The following is a 20,267-nucleotide window of genomic DNA, read 5'->3' on the forward strand; positions in this document are numbered from 1 at the left end:
AAAAATGAGGCATCAGGAAAAAAAAAAAAAACCCAAGAAGAAAACCCACAGTAAAAGCATTTTACTCGGGAACTCTTACAGCCCATTTTAAACATCTTTTGTGTTTCCACATATCAAGCTACTTTATGGACTTTTGCTGTGGCATTGCCCTTCAACGAGAAAGCTTTTTCCATTTTGTACCATAAAGAATATTATTTTTCTGCCAGCCAATTTTCTCTGTTAGTCACTAATTGGCTACATAAATCTCGGGTGTTGAGAATGAGGAATGTTTCAGTGTCATAGAGTGTAATCTTCACCCTTATTTACCAATTCATTAAGATTCATTGATGCAGGATCGGTGAGAGGAAATGACAACATAAATCAGACCTCCAACATAATGACCCTAATCAGTTGGGAATTGCTGGAAATGTCATGATGAACTATGTCCTTGTGTTCGTGCCACTGTACATTGTCATTGCGCTGCTTTATGAGTGGGACGCATCTTCCTGACACTGACTGTATTTAACGAAAAAAGAGTTGTTAAAAACCTGATTCCATTAAAGCCATGAGATCCATACAAGGTCCTGTGGTATTTAGCCTTGTGCCCTTTACCTTCATTGTAACTGCTTAATGGAGCCGCAGTTTAATGCACATGTAGAGTACACCTGGGTAAAAACTCCCCAGGAAAAAAAAAGAAAAAAAGCAAGTTGATTTATAGCTTGTCATGTCTTTCTTTAACCCAATAATTTCAGCGTGTATGGAGAATTGGAAACAGTAAGTTCTCCACTTAGGTACCAAATCTCTTGTCACTAAGCTGAGGAAGCATCCCACTGACCTAGAACTCCCTAAATATCGTTTCCTTCAGTGACGTGTGGGATGAAAACCTCAGTCTCCACAGGTTTGCTGATGGTAACTGCTGGTCATTCCTAGAATAATGTGTCAATTCAAAATTAGCGATAGAATTTGACAGGGGCTCCTGTAAAGAGGTTTCTGGATCCCCTCCCACCCCCGAAGGTATTGATTTTATTCTACCACATTCTTGGAATTGGTTACTGGAAGACTGGGGGGGGGGCGCTGGTTATGTGGCTCATGCGCATTTTTCGATTTAATACAGGTTATTCATTTAGCTGTAATGAATTAACCGAGCGACTGTGGGACCAGCCCAGCAGGCAATCGTCCTTCCCTTTTACTCACTGCTTATTAAAATCTTGCCAGTGAGCAGCAAGTAAACACCTTTCAGGATGTGAAGATTGAAAATTGTCGCTTTATACTCCTTTAGTTATTTTTTTTTTTAACATTGAGCATGAGGGTAACCATTTTTTTTTATCTTAAAAAAGATCTTTAATCTATGGTATAAGGCTGAGAAAGACCTATAAGAGAACAAGACAAGTTTACCTAATCTTGACAGCCCTGGGTGTAATCTCACTCTGCTTGTGACAAGTCAGACTCTAAGATTTATAACTCCTTAATCAAATGTCTAGAAGTCTCAGGAAATGTTATCATAGGACTTCCTTTCACATGACTTACTGAGAACTCAATAGACCGTTAGATAAGCTTTAGACTAAGCCGGACCTTAGAATAATTCAAATTGACTAACAGTTCTGTTGGTTTTTTGTTTTGGGGGGTTTTGTGGTATTTTTGTTTGTTTGTTTGTTTTTTGTTTTTTTGTTTTGTTTTGTTTTTTGTGTTTTTTGTTTTTGTTTTTGGTTGGGGGTGGAATGTACGTCTTCAGTCTCTTTCAGCAGGGGTGTGTGTACAGTCTTGGCGCCTCGGGGTGGGGGGGGCACTCCATGGCTCCCAGGAGAAACACACGGTCCGATTTTGAGCTCTATGGGCACTAGGTAACCATGCTTCACGTCCTGAGTTTTAGATCTGCCTGGTGAGCCCTGAGGAGCCACCGGTATGGTAAAAAGCTGCCCGCCGCTGGGGCGGTGACCCTGATGTGCTCCTTGGGCAGGCCGGCAGCCTCTGAAGAGGATCTGGGTCCTGGCTCAGCTGTGAGGAGGGGACCGCGATGGGTCCTGAGCCACCCGTGCGTCAGGGGAAGGCTGAGTAAGAGCGTGAGAACCAAGGCAGCGCGGGAACCACACCGGCCTTCTCATGTGGTCCGGGGGGCCCCAGCACCACCAATACCACGAAGCCCAGAATGACTCTCCCCACCCACAGCCAAACCAGAAACGTCCTGCTCGCCCTGCCCTGTCATCAGAGGGGACTGTCAGCTGCTGTCTGACATCCTGCATGCTTTGGCTCCTACCCCAGTCTGACCAGCGCAACTGTGCCCAGGCCCTCTTTCTGGCTGGTGACAGCTCACTGTGGTGCACACGCCCAGAGACTGCGTGGCCCAGGTGGTGAGAGGCAGAGAGGGAGGGGAGACAGAGGTGGACAGAATGATGAAGGGAGAGGGGGAGGGGGACAGAGGGAGGGAGGCACTGACTCACTGCGAGAAGAGCAGGAGAGAGAGAAGGGGAAAGATGCGTGGAGGGAAGGAGGAAGAGAGAGGAAACCCCAGGAAAGGAAACGGGAACCCCAGGGCAGACCCCGACCTCACCCACGCCGGGCAGAGGCCCCTGCCCCGGAGCTAGTAGTTCTAAGGATGGCCTCAGCTAGAGCGGGGCTCTGAGGCTGGCAGGAATCTAGCCGGGGCCTGCGGAGCGAAGCCAGAAGTGGAAGGGCGCTCTCTGATGTCAGCATTATCCATCAGACCCAGAGCAGGAATCCGCACTTTGAAGAACCCAGCCTCGCCTACAGAAAAGATCCCCTAGATTGTTACCCATTCAGACCTTGGGAGACAAAGGGAGACACCCAGGTTTCTAAGCAGAGGGACTTTGGTTAGCTCCAGTAAATGGGAAGATTAAAATCAGTGTAATTTAAACTTTATCTCCCCAGAGGAGTCTAGCATCACAGGCTGCCCATGACCTTGATGCGTCAAGTCGAGTTACCTATAGAAAGAGGGCCATCGACAAAAGTTGTGTCTCTACCCCCACCCCCTCTCCGGCTGGTTTTTGAAAACTTAGAACCACTAGGTTCCATCCCTGAAACCATCCTGTGCTTCTATAAGGTCATGGTTTTTTAGGAGCTTAAAGTAAATATTGCCTAAATATCCGAAGACATGATTTTTCTTAGCCTGCCCTGAGCCGCTTTGGTTGGCACCATTTTCCGTGTCCGTTCTCGCCCTGCACTGAAATTCTTTCACACCCCTTTGCTCTCTGTAGATACGAGGGGGTTTCTGTACACAACCCCATGGTTCAAATCTCTCCTCCAGCATCACTGCTAGAGGAAGAAATCCCAGAATGCTGGATAGGGGAAGCAAGTGGGCAGAGAATTGGAAATGAGTAGTGAAAAATAGCTAGCTACTCCTGGTAAAGAAAAATCCTTTACAGTAACAGGAATGTTTAACAGACAAAATACCTTCCAAATATGCAAATCTGTGTTTATCTCGGAGAATTCTGCAGGGAACAAATCCGTAGCATTAGCAATTATGACTTAGCTCTGAAGTTTCCTTCCCCCCCCCCACCCCCCGTAATGCTTATAAACATCAACATAGCTTAGAGCTTCATGTTAAACTGTTTTTCTCCTATTTCTTTTAAGAGTTGTCTAACATGCTTTTATTATCCTAGATGATGTGATTTGGAAAGAAAGCATTAATTCTCTTATCAGCTCTATTGCCTTCCCAGTTCAGAGAATTGAGCTGCACTAGTAGTAGTTCAAGAAGGAAGCAGCATTACACGGAGAGCTCATTGCACATCAGACTGAACCACTTCTAAACCGCGGCTACCCAGGCAAAGGGGATTGGCAGTTACATTTATGCGGCAAATGTATTGTAAGACCATGGCCGGCAGCAGAAACCAGGCACCTTCACACGCGGCCACCTCCCAGCTAGTCCCTTTGTGTCATCTAAATTTTTGAGGCACAAGGTGCCATAGCTCTTCCTTCCAATCTGCTGGTCGAATCTGGGTTCACAGACTAGTGTTCCTCGGGGGATGAGTTTTGAGAGGTAGCTGGTGTTTACTATATATATTCTGTCCTCTATTCTTCCACTGATGTCTTCATTCATTCATTCCTTCCTTCATTAATTCAAGAGGGACGGGCGGACTGACTCCCTGACAGCGTGCCAGGCCCCACCAGGTTTGGGCACCTTTGGAGCTATTTCCGACTCTTAACGTGTATCGCGTACATGATCGTGTTAGAATAATGTCAACTATAACCTTGTCAAAACAACTAGTCTGTGGGGTGTCCTTGGCATACACTGCTAATGTGTGATTATTTTCTAATGAGCTTCATGATAAATTAGATGCTGTCAGCTTATATGGGATGGCTGGGTGAGGGGATGCTTCTGTCCCATATGGTCATGGACTCATTATTCTGCACACGTCTCCTGAACACCTACTGTGTGTCACTGTGAGGTGCCAGTCTTTTCCCTTCTACCTCTTGAGTGATTTCAGAAGCTTGTCTAAACCTCACTGCTTTTCGTTACATGTGCCTCACCCAGGTGTGTCCCGTCCTCCCTTTGCCCCTCGTCTTCCCATTCAATTACCACTCAGTTCCCTTGAATCAGTGGTCTTTATCTTCTCCATCCTGTGTGTACTTTTCTTCCCCAACCAGCACAGAATCCATCATGTACCATTTCTGAAGTATGCTCTGTCCTATCTCTTTCTCGCTCCCTCCCCCTTATCCTCTCTCCCTCCACGGCTTTGGCCTTGGCGACCTGCTGGCATCGCTTGCATGTCCCCTGCTCTTCCAACGAAGTTAACACACACATACCCCTGGGGGTACTCTCAGAACCATGCCTTGTTGGCAGCTCTGCATTCCAGACTCCATGAAGCAAGTCCTCCCGGGCTCATCAGCCCCAGTGTGTGTGCTTTCTGATTTCTGCCATTGACCACACCGACAACACACTACTAATGTGTGTGTCTCCATATGCCAACATTCCATCCCAGTAGACGATCTAATTTTCCCTTTTACTGTAAAGGTGGTGGTCACGTGACTCATGAACCGTCTCTTCTTGAGATTTGGAATTTGCAGTATGTTTTCTTCTCTGATCATCTCCTTCGTCTGCAACATGGAAGGAATTCTCAGTTTATTGAGCAGCTGCCATATTCCTGGTGGTGTAATCGATTACTCATGTGTAGACTCTGTATCCTTCCATCGCTCATGACTCTAGTCATTCATTCAGCAAGCTTTTGGGTGGTCAGTGTCCAGTACTGTTAGGCTTTAGTCAAGCAGTGACAGGATATTCTTGACCTAGGGGGAGGACATGTTTAGTCAGAATCATGATGAAATGTGCCTGATCTTTGGCCAACATAAAAATAAAGTTCATCTAGAGTACTTAGGGAGAAGTATATTTGCTCTCTAAAAATAACATTTGAGCTGGGTTTCCAAGCATTCGTAGTTTATGGACTACAATCATAGAAAAGGGGTCTCCAGCAAGAAGAGAATAGCATATGAAGAAATATAAAAGAGAAACAGCAAGTAAAGGAGAGTAGTGTCGGGTCAGTGGGGAAGGGTGGCAGGAAAGAAGTCTGGGAAGTTACACAAGGGGCCTTTACTCCAAGCAAAGGAATTGAGATTATCCCCTGAGAACAGGGGAGTTTGGGAGGTTTGCAAGCTGGGGAGTGACCTGATGAGATTGGCTTTTGTTTTGAAATGATATATATGGTAGTGGTAGAAGGTCACTGAGTATTGCAGGCGAGAGGTGATGGCCGCTGGATGGCCATGGGGATGAGAAAGGGGATAAGTCTGACATGCAAGACTAAGAATGACCAGGTCGCTGTGGTCAACTCAGCGTGCAAAGAGATGACAGTAACTTTTTCCTATCAAGGAAGGGAGCAGTTTTGAAGAAAGATTGTTTTGTTTTGCACGTGTTGAGTTTTAAGGAATCTAATGAACTTTGAGTGGTGGGAATAACAAATAAAGAGAGAAGTAGTTGTCAGGGATGCAATCTGGAGTAATTAGGGAATGGGGCAGGGGACGTAAAGCAAATATACAGGGTACGGGGGAATGTTACAGAGCAGCAGTATTGAATGTGTGGTTAGTGATAGTAAAGTTACACATCCCCTGGTCTTCCTGTCACAAATGCTGCCTCCAGGGTTCTACCCCAGCCCTTCTTGCGCTGGATCTGGGTGAAGCCCTTCATTCTAATTGGCTGCGGAGCTTAGGAACTACCCTAGCCTGGAAAATGGAGAATCCACGGTACAGAGAGTTGAAAGTAGGAGATAAAAACTTGGGAGACCAAAGCCTTTCAAGATGCTTACCTGAATAGGAGAAAGAGGTTGAAGGGTGGGCAAAGCAAGAGCAGACAGGTACCCTGGAAATGACTATTTTGGGTCCGAATACCTTGGATATAAGTAGAGGCTACAGTGAGGGAGCCTGTAGAGAGGGGGTTAGTGTTGACGAGATGGTAGTTGATGGTGGATGAGGGTCTGGGTTTAGGATTGGAGAAGGTGAACACCCTCTTAATCTTGGAAGGAAAAGAGAAAAGGGAAGAAGGATGAAGATGCTTGATGTTGGGTGGGGAATTCCCTCTTGACTTCTCTGTCATCTTATCAAACTCAAGCTCTCTAAACCACTTGAAACCACCAACCACCCCTTCCTTCTTGAAACTCCCTTCTACCTTCTGTGTCACTCTCGAGAGCTCTGTTCCTGACTGTGCCTCTGTAGTGTAATGGAAAGAGACTGGATCGACTTTGATGTTTGAATCCTTGTCTACTAGCTTCGTGTGTGTATGTATATTAATACTTTCCAATCTTTGGTGTTTTCTTCTTTAAAAATGGAGGTTATATGGACCCCACAGAGTAACTGTGAGGACTAGAACTTAGCACTCAGTAAATGTCACTCTTCCTGTTTCCTAAATATAGGAATTGACTATGATTTTTCCAAGGACCTTTCTCCTCCCCTCTCAGTTTTATCCACTCCCTTTGAACTGTGACCTCTGTACTAATGGCTCCCCACCAGCCTGTGTTTTCACTTCTGTTTCTCTCCTGAGAGCAACCTCTTCTCCTCACTTGGCTGTTCTCACAAGAGCATCATTATTCTCCCAATTACGTGGGCTAGAAATCTGAGAACCTTCATTGATGCCGGCTAAGCCCTTAGAATCAACTCCCAGCTTATCAGTTCTAGTGGCACAGTATCTCATTCATTCATTCATCTGGCATTGAATTATTTATCAAACTGCCTAGTACCCTGTTGGGTACAAAACACGATCCCTGGCTTACAGTTAAGCATTCCAAAAATTAGAATGCAGTGTACTGATTGCTCTGCAAAAGTTGAGTACAAAACTTGATGAGACCCTGTGGGAGAATGCTTATCCTACCCTTGGTGGGGAAGGTAGTCTGTAAAAGCTTCTTGGCTTGAGCTGAATTTTGAGATTCAATAGGATTTAGCTCCTTAAAGATTCATGGCAGGGTACAGAGGTAGAGGGAGCCTATGGCTACAGGTACAGAGACATTAAGAGTTCCTTCTTGAGGGTGGCCACATTTTAGATAGGGAAGGAGAAGCGAGACAGAGGGTAGTGGGACAGCCAGATCATGAGGAGCTGTGTGCGTAGGCCAGTGCCGTGCAACAGAAATAAAAGAACCTTGGAAGGATTTTGTTTTCTATTAGCCATATTAAAAAAGGTGAGAAAGAATCTGGCGTAAATTATAATAGTACTTTATTTAATCCAAGCTATCCAAAATATCATTTCAACATGTAATCAGTATTAAAAATTTATGAAAGACACATTCTACAGTCTTGTCTTGCATACTAAGTCTGAAAAATCATCTCACTTTGGATGTTAAAATTTCATCAGAAATACTTGATCTGGATTTAAATTTCACAAAACTCATCGTTGAATAAATAGATTAGGAGATTCACATACCCAAGTTGTTCAACACCTACTTAAAAGTTTTCCAGTAGCAGAACCAAGGATCATTTTTAAAATTTAAATTTAAGCTAATTTGCATTAAAATTGCACATGTATTAAAAATCCAGTTCTGTTGCGCTGGACAGATTCTAAGTGCTGAATAGGCCTCATGTGGCCAGTGACGTTTTCATGTTGCTCGGAGCAGGCTTTCAGGTGTGGGACTCCACTCTTGAGGCTGTAGAGACCCATGGAAGCAAGAGAGGTGACAGGATCAGACGGGCTGCTGTGTGGCCAGCCGAGGATATGGGTTAATTTGGAGTCACAGTGGGATGGCGGCCTGCTTCAAAGCAGAGGTGTGGAGAAGCGAGATATTACTAACGTAAATAGAAGGGGCAGTGGATGGGAATTGCTAATGTGGGAGATCAAAGAGAAGGAAGACCATCAGATAATTCCCGATTTGGAATGTGAACCCCTTTCCCTGAAAACCTCTGGCTTGGGTTTGGATGGAGGAAGAAGTAGGTGATCCCAGTTTGAGATTAGCTCAAGGTTGTTTTAGGACATCAAGGTAGAAATGTCCAGAAAGTTGTGGGGGTAGGGGTCTGCAGCTCTGGGAAGATAGTTTGGTTGGCAAAAATGATTCGGGAGTCACAGGATAGAGGCAGACATGAGGTGAAGGCGCGGGAAGGATAAGGCCTTCCAGGAGTCAGGGGTCAGCAAACAACAGTCCTTTGTGCCAAACCCAGCTGCCTCCTGTCTTACCAGAACTCAGCCACACTCATTTGTCCATTTTTATTCCTGGCTGCGTTTGTGCCCCAGTAAAAGTATTGCTCCTAGGAGTTGGGACACAGACCTTGTGGCGTACAGTGTCACAAAAAGTGGCTTTCCGGCCCTTTCCGGAAAAAGTTTTCCGCCCTTAGCTTTAGCGTTTGGGAGCACCAAGGATGGAACTCTAGGCAAGGTGAAACATTTAAGAATGAGCAGGGGAAGTCAAAGCTCATTAAAAAGTGAGAAGGAGCCACCAGATGTGTAGGCAGAGAACCGCTCTGAGCAGGAAGACCTGGAGGCAGAGAGGAGAGAATTTTGTATTCGAGAGAAACAATATGAATGACAGTGTCATGTGTTGTGAGAGGTCAAGTGAGGTAAGGATTGAAAAGTGTCAATTGACTTGAGCCCCTCCAAGCTCATTAGCAATTGCGGTAGGAATATTTAGGAGTATTTTCGAGTATTTTTGGGGGAGAGGAGAGGTGGGGCAGAAGCTGGCTCCCTGTGGGCTGGGGAACCAGTGGGAGGCAGGAAGTGGAGACAGTGAGGTATAGGGCCTTCCGTCATGGCACCAGAAGGGAGGAGAGGGCAGGAAGGAGCTGAGAGACGCTTGAGGTTGAGGAGGACTGTGTTCAGGTGGGCAAGCACACTTGACAGAGGGCAAGGGAGAAGGGATAGGGGACCATTGTGGGAGGAAGACTTCCAGGGCAATGGAGCAGGTGCTCACAGGGGGAGCAGGCAGGGAGAGGTGGGAGCGAGGTCCAGCCCTCTTTCTGTCCCCACCTTTACCACCTCTGTCAGCACTGGATTCAAGCTCAGTAATTGGTCCCCCTGCTTGAGCTCACTCCACCGTGGGCCCTTCTATCCGTATTCTAGAAGGCTCCCCTTCCCCAGCCCTGCCCGCCCTGCCTGCTTCCTGAGAAGGTTAAGGTTAAGGTTCTGCCTCCACTCTGCATTTTTAGGCTTAGCCACTTCCCCTTGCCGGCCCCTCCCATCCTCCTTGCCTGGAGCGCACCCTGCCCCAGGCCCCTCAACACCCTCCTCAGGCCTAACCTCTTCAAATACAGTACTCCATTCAAATGTCCGGGCGTCACCTTAGTCTTGCCTAACCTGACCCCTAATAGGTGCTCCGTTCGGTAGCATTTATGAAGTAGAAATGCAAGCAAAAAATCACGAGTCATTAAAATTTTAAGGCACATTATAAATTTATTATTGAGCAAGAAATAGGACTCATTGCTTTGATCCCATAATAAAAACAGTACAAATGCACATAGAACATTTTTCTCAACCGTGATGCTTTTGGCACAGGGAACTGGACGTGGGAGCTGTCTTGTGCATTGTAGGCTGGTTAGCAGCCTCTCTGGTTTCCCAGGAGCACCTCTTTCCCTGCCTTGTGGCAAGCACAGGGTCTCCAGATACTGCCAAAAGTCCTCTATGGGATATCCTTTTCCCTCCTACTTCGCATTTTAGTAGTTGGAGCCAAACAGAAATTATCCTAAAGATACATCCTTTTTAGAAATTTTATTTATCTTTCTATTTAAGTAAAATTTAATTAACATAGTGTATCATTAGTTTCAGCGGAGAATTCAGTGATTCATCAGTTGCGTGAAACACCCAGGGGTCATTCCATCAAGTGCCCTCCTTACCACCCATCACCCAGTTACCTCATTCCCGCCCCCCCCACCCCTCCAACAACACTTAGTTTGTTTCCTGTGGTAAAGTGTCTTTTACAGTTTGCCTAAAGATGTCTCTTATTCCAGGCAATAATAAATGGAAACCACCCATTTTTGACCAGTTAGCCAGCAGCCAGAGGCTCTGTTCTAGCCCATCTAACAACGCATCCAGTTACAAAAATTCAAACGAATGCTCTAAGGTGTGAGCTGATGTTTGTATCATTCAGCTCCTGTATGTTAAGACCTGGAAGTCTTAACAGGAACCACATTTCACATGCACATACTTCTCTTTTTCAGATCAGTTGTTGTTTTCTATTCTCTGATCAGCGTATTCTGATACAAAGGAAGTCAGAAGTCTCCCATCATCCGTATCCACCTGTTGCAAGGAAGCCAGCTTTTGGAAAAAGACCCCCTCACTTGTACAAACAGGGCGAGCTATTACATCATATTTCATATTTTTATTTGAAGTTCGTGAATTCATGGGGAATGAGCAAAGGAAAGGCCTGGCAGACTTCGGAGGGCTGTTTTAAGGAACACTTGAACACACCCAGCTGTAAGGCTACGAGAGAGCTTCCTATTCAATGGGGTGGACTCCGGTCACTCAGCTCCTAGGGCGGGCATCCTCAGTGGTGTGGGTTTGGTTGTGGACGTTCTCCAATTCCTGTTAAGTCCTTCTTCTCCACTGGATAGACATGTACTAGGCACACTAATAATTAACCAGTGGTGTCCACAGTATAAGGTATGGGTTGCTAATCCTACCTGTGGTTATTAGCATGGACTTTTTCTATACTTCAGCAAAGCAGATATACAAAGAAATGCTGCTGGAAAGCCAATTGAAGATCTGTCTTTGCGCATCCAGGCATTCAAATGATAATCAATAGATGCTTAGAATAAGGCTGATAGGCAGGTATTACCCTCTGCCCTGCTCTGCATTTTGCCTATAAGTACAACTCGGTAAACAAGAGCTAATTCTTAACAATAACCTGGAAAGTTAATGTTGTTCTCTAAGTTGGCATTAGAAGAAATGTTGACTTTAAGGGCGTTGTATTCCTCATAGAGCCAGGAAAAAGCAGGAAAACATGCTAAAAAATAATTTAACTGACAACACAGTCCTACTTCAGGCTCGTTTTATAGTGGGAGAAGAGTATTCTGCACTTGGGAGTTTTTTAGTGGCTTCCCAAAGGTCTGGGTTTTATGGGCTACTTATAATCACTGTGATTTATTGAACACCTACTACATACAAGGCACTTTACATATATTAGCTTTGTGTGCTCTAAGAGCACTGTGCATTTTTCACAGTAGCACTTAACACTGTTCTAATCTCCACTTATTTATATGACTAATTGATTAATGTGTGTCTTCCCCATAAGACAGTCACCTCCATGTTGATGGATCTTTATCAGTCTTCGTTCCCTCTTGTTGTCCCAACACCTAATACAGGGTCCTGACACATGGTAGGTACAAAATAAATACTGCTCGGAAGGGTGAGTGAACCCAAAAGCAGAATGGTATGTATGGTTTTAGGGAAGGGGAAATGGAAAGATAGAGTGGTTGGGTGGCTTGTTGAAACCTTCAAGTTGGCAGAGTGGGAAATCACGTTCAAGTATGTCTGGTCTGGTGGCTTCTCAAACTTTAATGTGCTTGTGACTCACCTGGAGGGGGTGTGATCAAAATACAGATTGTCACAAATGAAATGGGTCTGAGAATTTGCATTTGTAACACGCTCCCTGGTGACACCCACGCTCTTCTCCATAGCACCATGCTTTGTGTAGCTGAGGCCAGTCTGTCCCACAGTTGCAGTGTAGAAGGTGTTAACTTCTTATCTGTTGGAGGCATACGTGGTTCTCTCTGGAAAGCCTTGCTTTGAGACGGAGTGCTTGTACCTGGACTGGTCTCCTAAGGAAAGTTCTCTTAAGTAAATACACTGGCCCCATCCATCAGTTGGTTATCCATGGGCTATGAGAATCTTAACTCAGGTATCGATATTGCTAACGGGCCCTGTTGTCTCCATTAGAAATCTCATACCTTTGTACTGACTGTGGTTCTGCTCTAAAGATGTCCAGTCCCCCCACCGCTCCCATTGACCACAGAGATGCAAAGGAGTAGCAGCACCTTCTAAAAGTTTCTTTGGGTGTTTAGTTGATGAATGAGTCCTTTGGAGAGTCTGAGGTCACCAGACATCAGATGGTCCCACCGTCAACTCTGTAGCCATCCAGTGGCCCCCACCCTCAGTGTGGGAAGGGAGGCTTGCATCAACAACTTGCCGTTGGTGCCCACTCTACCTATCCTGGGCACCTCAGAATCTACCCTTCTCCTGGCATGTCTATGACAGCTTTTTCCTAAATATCCTCTCTGGGTCAGCACTTCCCTCTAGCTCTTGAGAAATAGGTAGAGAAGTTGGCCTTTTCACAACTCAGAGAGTAGGGGGTCCAAGGACTAGGTGCTTACCGTGACCATCTGACACCACATGGGGGAGCATATCTCTGCTAGAAGGGGCCTCTCACTCGAGTTCTGATGATGTAATCACTGAGCGGTCTGATACCCAGCCCCACCTAACCCTGGTCTCCAGCCTCTGGCTGTTGCATAGTTTCTGAGTCGACCCTTGCTAACTGTAGGATGATCCCCGCATTCTTCTCTTAAGGCTGACTGATGCTCTGTTCTCCGTAGCCATTCAACACCAAACCTATTCATAATCTTTGTGCCTGATTGGAGCCTACCCTTCGTTCATCACGTAACATAATGTCACCATTTTTGTGTGGATGCACGATTTAAGGATTTGCATATGTTGTGTTCTAATTGTGTAGTAGTAAAAATCGAAGGGGTACTTTTAAAAAGATTTATTTTAGCTCTGTATTTTGAAACACTTCAAATATGCTTTCCTTTATAGTATTCAGCTGTGCTTAATGTTCATGAAGGGTGGTTTAATGAGATGAGGACTTACAAGCTAAGGGCATCATTATATTATTGAAATAATACTGAAAGTAAAGTGGCAGATACCTGTAGTTTGTCCTGAAGTCACTTATTTGAAGAGCTTGCTTTAGTTCTCTTGGCATGGACAGACAAGGCCCAGGAATTATAGATGATGAATAAGGAATATACCACTGATGAAATTTCCTTAGAGCACACGATGTGTTTTCACATCTCTTCTATCTTTGTACATTAGGTTTTCTCCCTTTCATTGATATTTTTCATTTGTTTGGGGATGTTATTTTGCTTTTAACTCCGTAAATGGTGTATATGCCTGTGCTTTTCGATTAATCAGCCTCCCAAAGGTAATGATTAAAGTGTACAGATGTGGGAAGCCACAAATACAAAGACAGCTTACATCTCACTTTTCTTTTATATATATAAATGATTCCCATTTTGCAATACCTTAGCATCATGGTCATTGTTCCCATAAAAAATACTGCATTTTGTGAAATGATACAATTATGAGGCATTTCCCATTATGTAGACACCATGTCTTTAAATTATAGCAATTTCTTAAGATTTTAAGGCAAAATGAGCTCTTAGAAGTGTGATTAATAGCAGGGAATGAGGCTAATGCTGGGTCATCAGTGGCACTCCATTACAAAAAAGGTTGGACTAATAAAAGCATCCATCTTTTTGACCAATAAAGCATTTGAATGATATGCTTCCAGTATTTATCCTATAGTAGTTCGTTGGTAACTGAGTAAACTCTGAACTTAGGTTGTAGAAAGGCAGCTTATGTAAGCGGCCGCGGAGCTGGTCCTTGATGGTGTGGGCAAAGGCAGGCCTGGGAGGGAGGCTGATGTTGGAGCTGCCAGTCTGATTTTTCTGCTGTCTTCTGCAGGCTTAAAAACCCATGGCACAGGAGCCCTCTTGCTTTGGGGGCCAAGAATAGAGAGTCTAGTCTGTTGATTATTTATTTCTCTACTGGCATGTGTGTACACAGTAGGCTGTCACCATTAGGAGTGCCGTGCTCTGGAGTCAGGGATACAACCTAGTCCGCAGAGAGGTTTCTTAAAGTCTCCTCGTGCCCAGTTCCCCAGTACGGAAGCTCGTACCACTCACTGGTGTGTTGGAAGAGGATTTTTAGGTGGTTCATAAATCATTCACCAGTTCTCATTATTGCGATTTGATGTTGAAGCAATTCCATTTTCAGTCGGTTTTAATCCTTCCGATAAAGCCAAGGAGAAAGTTTCCATTTGGTACTAGTATGTCTTTAATCTCTCTCTTCCAGTTGTAAGCTCATTATTTAACAAAGAAAGAACATGGCTCCCGCTCAGAGCCTTTGTGGACAGCAGGATCTAGCTGGAATTTAATAACATTGGTTGGGTTGTATTACATTTATTATAAAGTCTTTCTCTTCTATAAAGGGATACACACTGGCTTTCCATTTGACGAAATGATACAAAGTTTCCTCTGCAATAGGTTTATATGTTTGTCAAAAGTGAATATATTTTTAAAATAGCATTGGTGAAGGTATAGTGGGAGATGGCAGAAATCATGAACATGATAGTCGAAATGAATGTTTGAGCCTTGGAAGCTGGCTCGAGTGTCCACTCAGGTGCCGTGACCACTCTGAGAATCTCTGAGCTTGTGAGATTTTCATCCCAGAGAAGATACGTGGCAGGAACAAATCAGTCCTTGCCACACTTGGGTCCACCCAGAGCTTCCTTGGGAATGTTTTCAGTTTTTGAAAGAGTTGATCACACTGGTTATTTAAAAGACTTCTTAGTAAATGGATTCTTTTATAATTATTTTCTTTTATTCACTTATAGTTATTTTATTTTGCAAATAAGGCTTATAACATGGGGTCTTTGGGGAACAACATAAGCAACCTGGGTCCATGCATATGAAATTGAACGTGGATTAGTGTATTTACCACCTCAACTGAGGCAGAGGAGAAAGGCACATCATTTATCTTGTTCTTGGTAAGAATCAGTAGAACCATTTTTGAATATAACACATCCTCACTTGGGGTAAGGTCATGTGCCTAGGTTTAGCTTGACTTTCAAAACTCCGTGACTTATTTACGATTGGGCTTGATTGAGGGAAATGGTTTGAGCTCTTTGGATTACCTTTTAGAATTGTAAACTCTCTTTATGAACCTTCTCTGGCACTCCAGTTCATCTAGGCTCTAGGAAGAGAAAATACAGATGAAAGTCAGGAGAGTTCCCGGAAAAGACTGGAAGGGCGGATAGGGGGTAAGGAAGATGGGGAGTAAGGACAGCGGGGCCCAACATTCTGCTTTTACTTCATTTCTTTCTCTCTGGAGTTTGCCTGGAGCGTCAGATAAGGCACTCTGCTTCTCTTTGTCTCCTGTTCATCTCGGCCGCGTGGAATTTGAGAACCTTGGGTTCCCAGAGCACTGGAGGAAGAGCCTCAGTGTTAGCGGTTCTGGCAGCCGGGTCTGCATCGTCCGTCATTGTGGGAGGAGCAAGGCTGGGTTGCCTTCTCCAGGCCAGGGGAACAGCTCGAGGCCCTGAGGGTTTTCTAGGGCATAAAAGGGAGAGAGGTCCCACGGTCCCTTCTTCCTGTCCTTACGGTGCTTACAGGTCCATGAGCCTGAGAAAATTTCTCCTGCTAGGGCTCGGAGCACTCATTGGACATTTCTTCTCCAATCTTTGTTGAGGTTTTAGAGGCCGCGTTGGTTTGGGGAAAGGAGACTGTGGGCAGAGAGGGACTTGGGAAACAAACCACAGCACAACAAAACAAAAACACAAAAGAAAAGGCTCTCTCGTTACTTTGTGACTGGGACATTCCGGTGGCAGAACAAAGATTAGATGTAGAAGGAGGCTGCGGGAGCGAGAGCAGCTAGAGAAGGTTAAGAATTTTAAAGTGGAATTGGGCTGCGTATCAGGGGTGCGAGAGGGGACCCCTGAAATTTTGTTAGATTGTTAGACAGAGATGGAAATTCCAGTAATCCGAAGGTTACTGAAGTAATTGCCACAGTCGTCTGCAGTGTATCTTTAGTTGTGGTTTTTTTTGTTTTTTTAAATTTCATTTTCTCATTTTCAAATTTTGCTTCGGTTCTCCAGCAATGCTTTACTGTACTGTACTGTATTTTTCTAAATACAGAATTTTAAAAAATTAATTAACTGAAAAAAATGTAAGATAGAAATACCAAACTGGTTTTCACCGTGTTTTGCTTATTAAATATTAAGTAATGGAGAGATGTCATTTGCACGTATCACAGTTATAAGAATTTAGTAATATTAAACAATCTGAGAAATGGGTTAAAAAACTGCTTTAATTGTCAGTTGTACACCTAAATATAGTCTCTCCGATAAAGCATGGTAGCTTCCTTATAATATACAGCAAGCTGTTGTACCCGTTCTTTACATGAAGCGAATTTTTGAAGATGAAACATTTCTTTATAACCCTTCTGTTAGTGGAGACATTGACTTATTCCCTCTTCGAAGACCTCAGATTTCTTTGATAAGCCAACGTACTGAAGTCCCGAGCGGCTCTGTGTAGCATACCTGATTAATTTATTTATATCTTGTTTTTTAAGGGCAAAAATCATACCCGGATGGTTGGATTTTTGTAGCATCCTTGAGAAACGTATCTATCTGTGTGTGGACCCAGTGTACTTAAAGGTATCTTGGAACAAGAAACTGCTCGAGGAGGAACATGAGAGCTCTCCCTCTAGGAAAAACATTTAAGATCCCAGTCGATGTTTGACCCATATATTTCATTGATGAAAGAGGAAGAGCCCAGGAAATGCATGTAGAGTTACTCAAGCATAAAAACATTCCAGTCTTTTAAAGCTGTGACCAGATCCAATCCTTAGTAGTTTAAACCATGTGGATGCTTTATTTTTATCTACAAAGCAGGAAGTAAAAAGGCATTGACTGAGCTCTGTTTGCTTCCTCTGGGGGTGACCTCTTCTTTCTTAAAGGGGGCCATCGCTTTATTATTATTACTACTACTATTATTATTATTATTTCCGAGTAACATTGTCAGTGAAGAGTTAACCGGATTTCACTTGATCTGCTCTGGCTTATCCAATGATGAGTAATGCGAGGTTGGTAACAGCAAATTGTTGTTTATAAGCAAACATGGCATTGTGCAAACAACCAGGCCTGGTCTCCAACCGGTTTGATTTCATGGTGGTCAGCAGCTGATCTGTGTTACATACAACCTTTCTGCCTCTCTAAATGTCAGAAGAATGACTGTTTGTTTATCTTGCCTTCTTTGCAGCTGTTTACTCTGTAATGCATTTACCTCGACCTTGATTCCCGAAGAGTGGCCCCTTTCTCCTCCCTACCCCTGTTTACACTAGTCCTGCCCCTGGTGTCACCTATGAAATCTGTTGATTATTCCACCTGGTTAATGTTAAATTGCTCTTGTAAGATGATGTGTTTGTTCATAAACACAAATGCTGGGCCCCTTGTTTACTGTACCCATGGCAGCCATCCTTATTAAACAAATATTGCTTTGTTTGCGGGGTGCGAGCAGCAGTTTATCCTGCAAGGTCTGTTTAAAACGCACACACACGTTAAAAAAAAAAACCAACAAAAACTTAAATACTAGAATTTTGATAAAGAAAGAAAAAGGGGAACTTGTCCCTGGAATGTGGTTGAAACAGACTTAGGTTTGCTTTTCTTATCTTTTGCTTGGATGAAGGGGCTGGAGAGATTAGCAAGTTGTTTGGTTTTTCTAAGAGATTTCCTTAGTGTAATGATATCTATGCAGTTGTTTGCTTTTTTCAGAAGGGAGAGAGCTCTCCTGAAAGGCCACTAGCTTAGCAATAGAACATCAGATGGCTAGAAAACTCTTTGTGGAGCAAACAAGGACTTAGGAGGTGTAGGAGAAAAAGTCTAGTGCTATGAACAAGGCAGTCACCTTCAAAAGGTACAACCCTTGGAATTTATGTTATTGTGTGTGTGTATTCTGTGTTGTTGTGTGGGCTCCCTATGATTCTGTGTGATGGGGGTACTCGCTCAAGTTTGAAAAGGGAAGATTAACTGAGTTTAATGTATTGTGAATCGATTCTCTGTGATATGTACGGAGACATCCTAAGTGGGAAGAGACCATATAGTGAATATATGTGATATGTTTTTACAAGCTCGTGTTTTAATTCTTACCTGGTATTCTCACCTGTCTCATTTTTTTTTTTAAGATTTTATTTATTTATTTGACAGAGAGAGATCACAAGTAGACGGAGAGGCAGGCAGAGAGAGAGGGAAGCAGGCTTCTTGCTGAGCAGAGAGCCCGATGTGGGACTCGATCCCAGAACCCTGAGATCATGACCTGAGCCGAAGGCAGCGGCTTAACCCACTGAGCCACCCAGGCGCCCTCACCTGTCTCATTTTAAAATGAGTTTTATGCATTGTATCCTTTCTAATTAAGGAAAGGAGACATTGTGTCTCTTCAGTTTGATGTGTGTGGCTCTTGTCCCTTGGTCACCCGGAGTCACAGTAGATAAGACCAAACATTAGCCTGTCCTTTGTCATGTTTTGCAAACAGCAGAGAAAACAGCTTACATCATCTTTGTTTTTTGTTTTTTTTTTTTAAATTATTGTTTGTTGCTGTTTCTGAATTTGTGTTGTGTTTCAATACTGGGCAGGGCCTGCTAGCATTTGCTGTAAATTACAAGGATGAAATACAGACTGGGGTGAGGGCAGAAGTGGGGGTCATGACCTTCAACAAATTGTGGTCTTTTATATCAAGAGAAAAGCCGGTTAATCTGTCTGTAAGGGCAACTTTCGGTGGGGGGCGGGGGTGGGATACATGTATGCATACCGAAGTTTTTGAAGGATAAAATTAAATAATTGTCCCTTGGACACAATGGAGACGTGCCAGCGCAGACTGCTGAGAACCTGCATTCACCGAGCTGCCATGATGCTCTGAACATATTGTTCGCTTTGGCCACTAGAGCGGTTCGAGGCTGGAGGCAAAAGCCCGAGGTACATGAAGTGTGTCATCATGCACGGCAACCACTAATTGATGTTAGGAACCTGGCCCCATATATATGAAACTCTATAATATATGGAAATGGGAAAAAAAAAATATTCTGACCTGGTTGTCGGTCACTTTATTCTACGGGTCTCTGTATGACAGTTCAGTTGTTTGAATGTTCCAATGATTCGGGTTTGGCAGGCCTTGTTAATTCTCCAACTTAAACTCTGTTGTGTTCTGTAAAAAATGCATTTTAATTCAGCTCCCTAGAACCTCTGGCCCAGTCATACCCTGAGCTGCAGAGGCTTCCGTGTAGCAAAGCAAACAGCCTAGCCCAGGATTGGCAAACTCCTTTCTGGTCGCTGTTTAATTATTTGAGCTCGTCTGGATGAATGTGCCAGGGAGTGGCTATTCTCCTTTGTACTTCTGTTTCCTAGAGCAGCTTCCTTCCAAGTTCCATAGTTTTTGCCCACAGTGGCTATGATGACAGCGCTCAAACTCTTGTCTGCGGGGAGGGAAGGAAACACGACCAACAGTAGCCGAAATTCTAAAAAGACAGACATTTGTAACTTTGAAGGGGTGGGTGTTTTACCAGCACCTACTGATGACTTCCAAAGACCGTGGAAGTTTGCTAAGGCAGGCTGTTAGCGCGAGACACGCACATTTCCTCCGAACAACCTTGCTGTTGGAATTCAGGACTTCTTTTTCTCTGGAAATGTAAAATCTCTTGTCTTTACAATGAAAGCCTGGTAGAGAAGGGAAATCATGTTTTTATTAGGAACATTATTTTATTACCACCCTGTTCCTCTAACTGTTGTGAGTCATGCGTTTCAGGGAAAATTAAACATCCGGCTCTGTACCTTTTTCCATTGCAGCTGAACTGAAAATTAACTGTGGACCATGGATTTTGGTAGGGTTTTTCACTGATGGTTTATCTTTACATTTTCAGGGATTGGGACAGTCCTACTCCCGCTATGGCGTAAAATGATTTAATAGCATACGTTCGTTTCTCAGTTTCAGAAATCAAAAATGACTAGTCCTTCCAAGCGAAGTACAGGACGTAGAGTATTTTATTTTATTTATTTTATTTTTTTTAAAGATTTTATTTATTTGACAGATAGAGATCACAAGTAGGCAGAGAG

At 43.9% G+C, this 20,267-nt stretch overlaps 1 protein-coding gene and 1 long non-coding RNA gene across 6 annotated transcripts in view; one reads left to right on the forward strand and one right to left on the reverse strand.

Moving 5' to 3' along the window:
* FOXP1 (forkhead box P1) overlaps positions 1 to 20,267 on the forward strand; it is a 586,984-nt gene that overhangs the window by 324,419 nt on the left and 242,298 nt on the right. Inside the window, exon 1 of one of the 5 annotated variants that reach the window (XM_047746922.1) lies at positions 18,061 to 18,078. The exons of the other annotated variants lie outside the window; for them this stretch is intronic. The gene's annotated coding sequence lies outside the window, so the exon portion shown is untranslated. Of the gene's footprint in view, positions 1 to 18,060; positions 18,079 to 20,267 lie in introns of those variants that run through there. 5 annotated transcript variants of the gene reach the window in all.
* Positions 15,134 to 19,429, reverse strand: LOC125109820 (uncharacterized). Its single transcript, XR_007130367.1, has 3 exons — positions 19,246 to 19,429; positions 16,750 to 16,869; positions 15,134 to 15,358 (listed from the first exon to the last, which is right to left on the reverse strand). It is a non-coding gene; the product is annotated as an uncharacterized LOC125109820 (long non-coding RNA).

Source organism: Lutra lutra, chromosome 1 (assembly GCF_902655055.1).
Source record: "Lutra lutra chromosome 1, mLutLut1.2, whole genome shotgun sequence".
Lineage (NCBI taxonomy): Eukaryota > Metazoa > Chordata > Mammalia > Carnivora > Mustelidae > Lutra > Lutra lutra.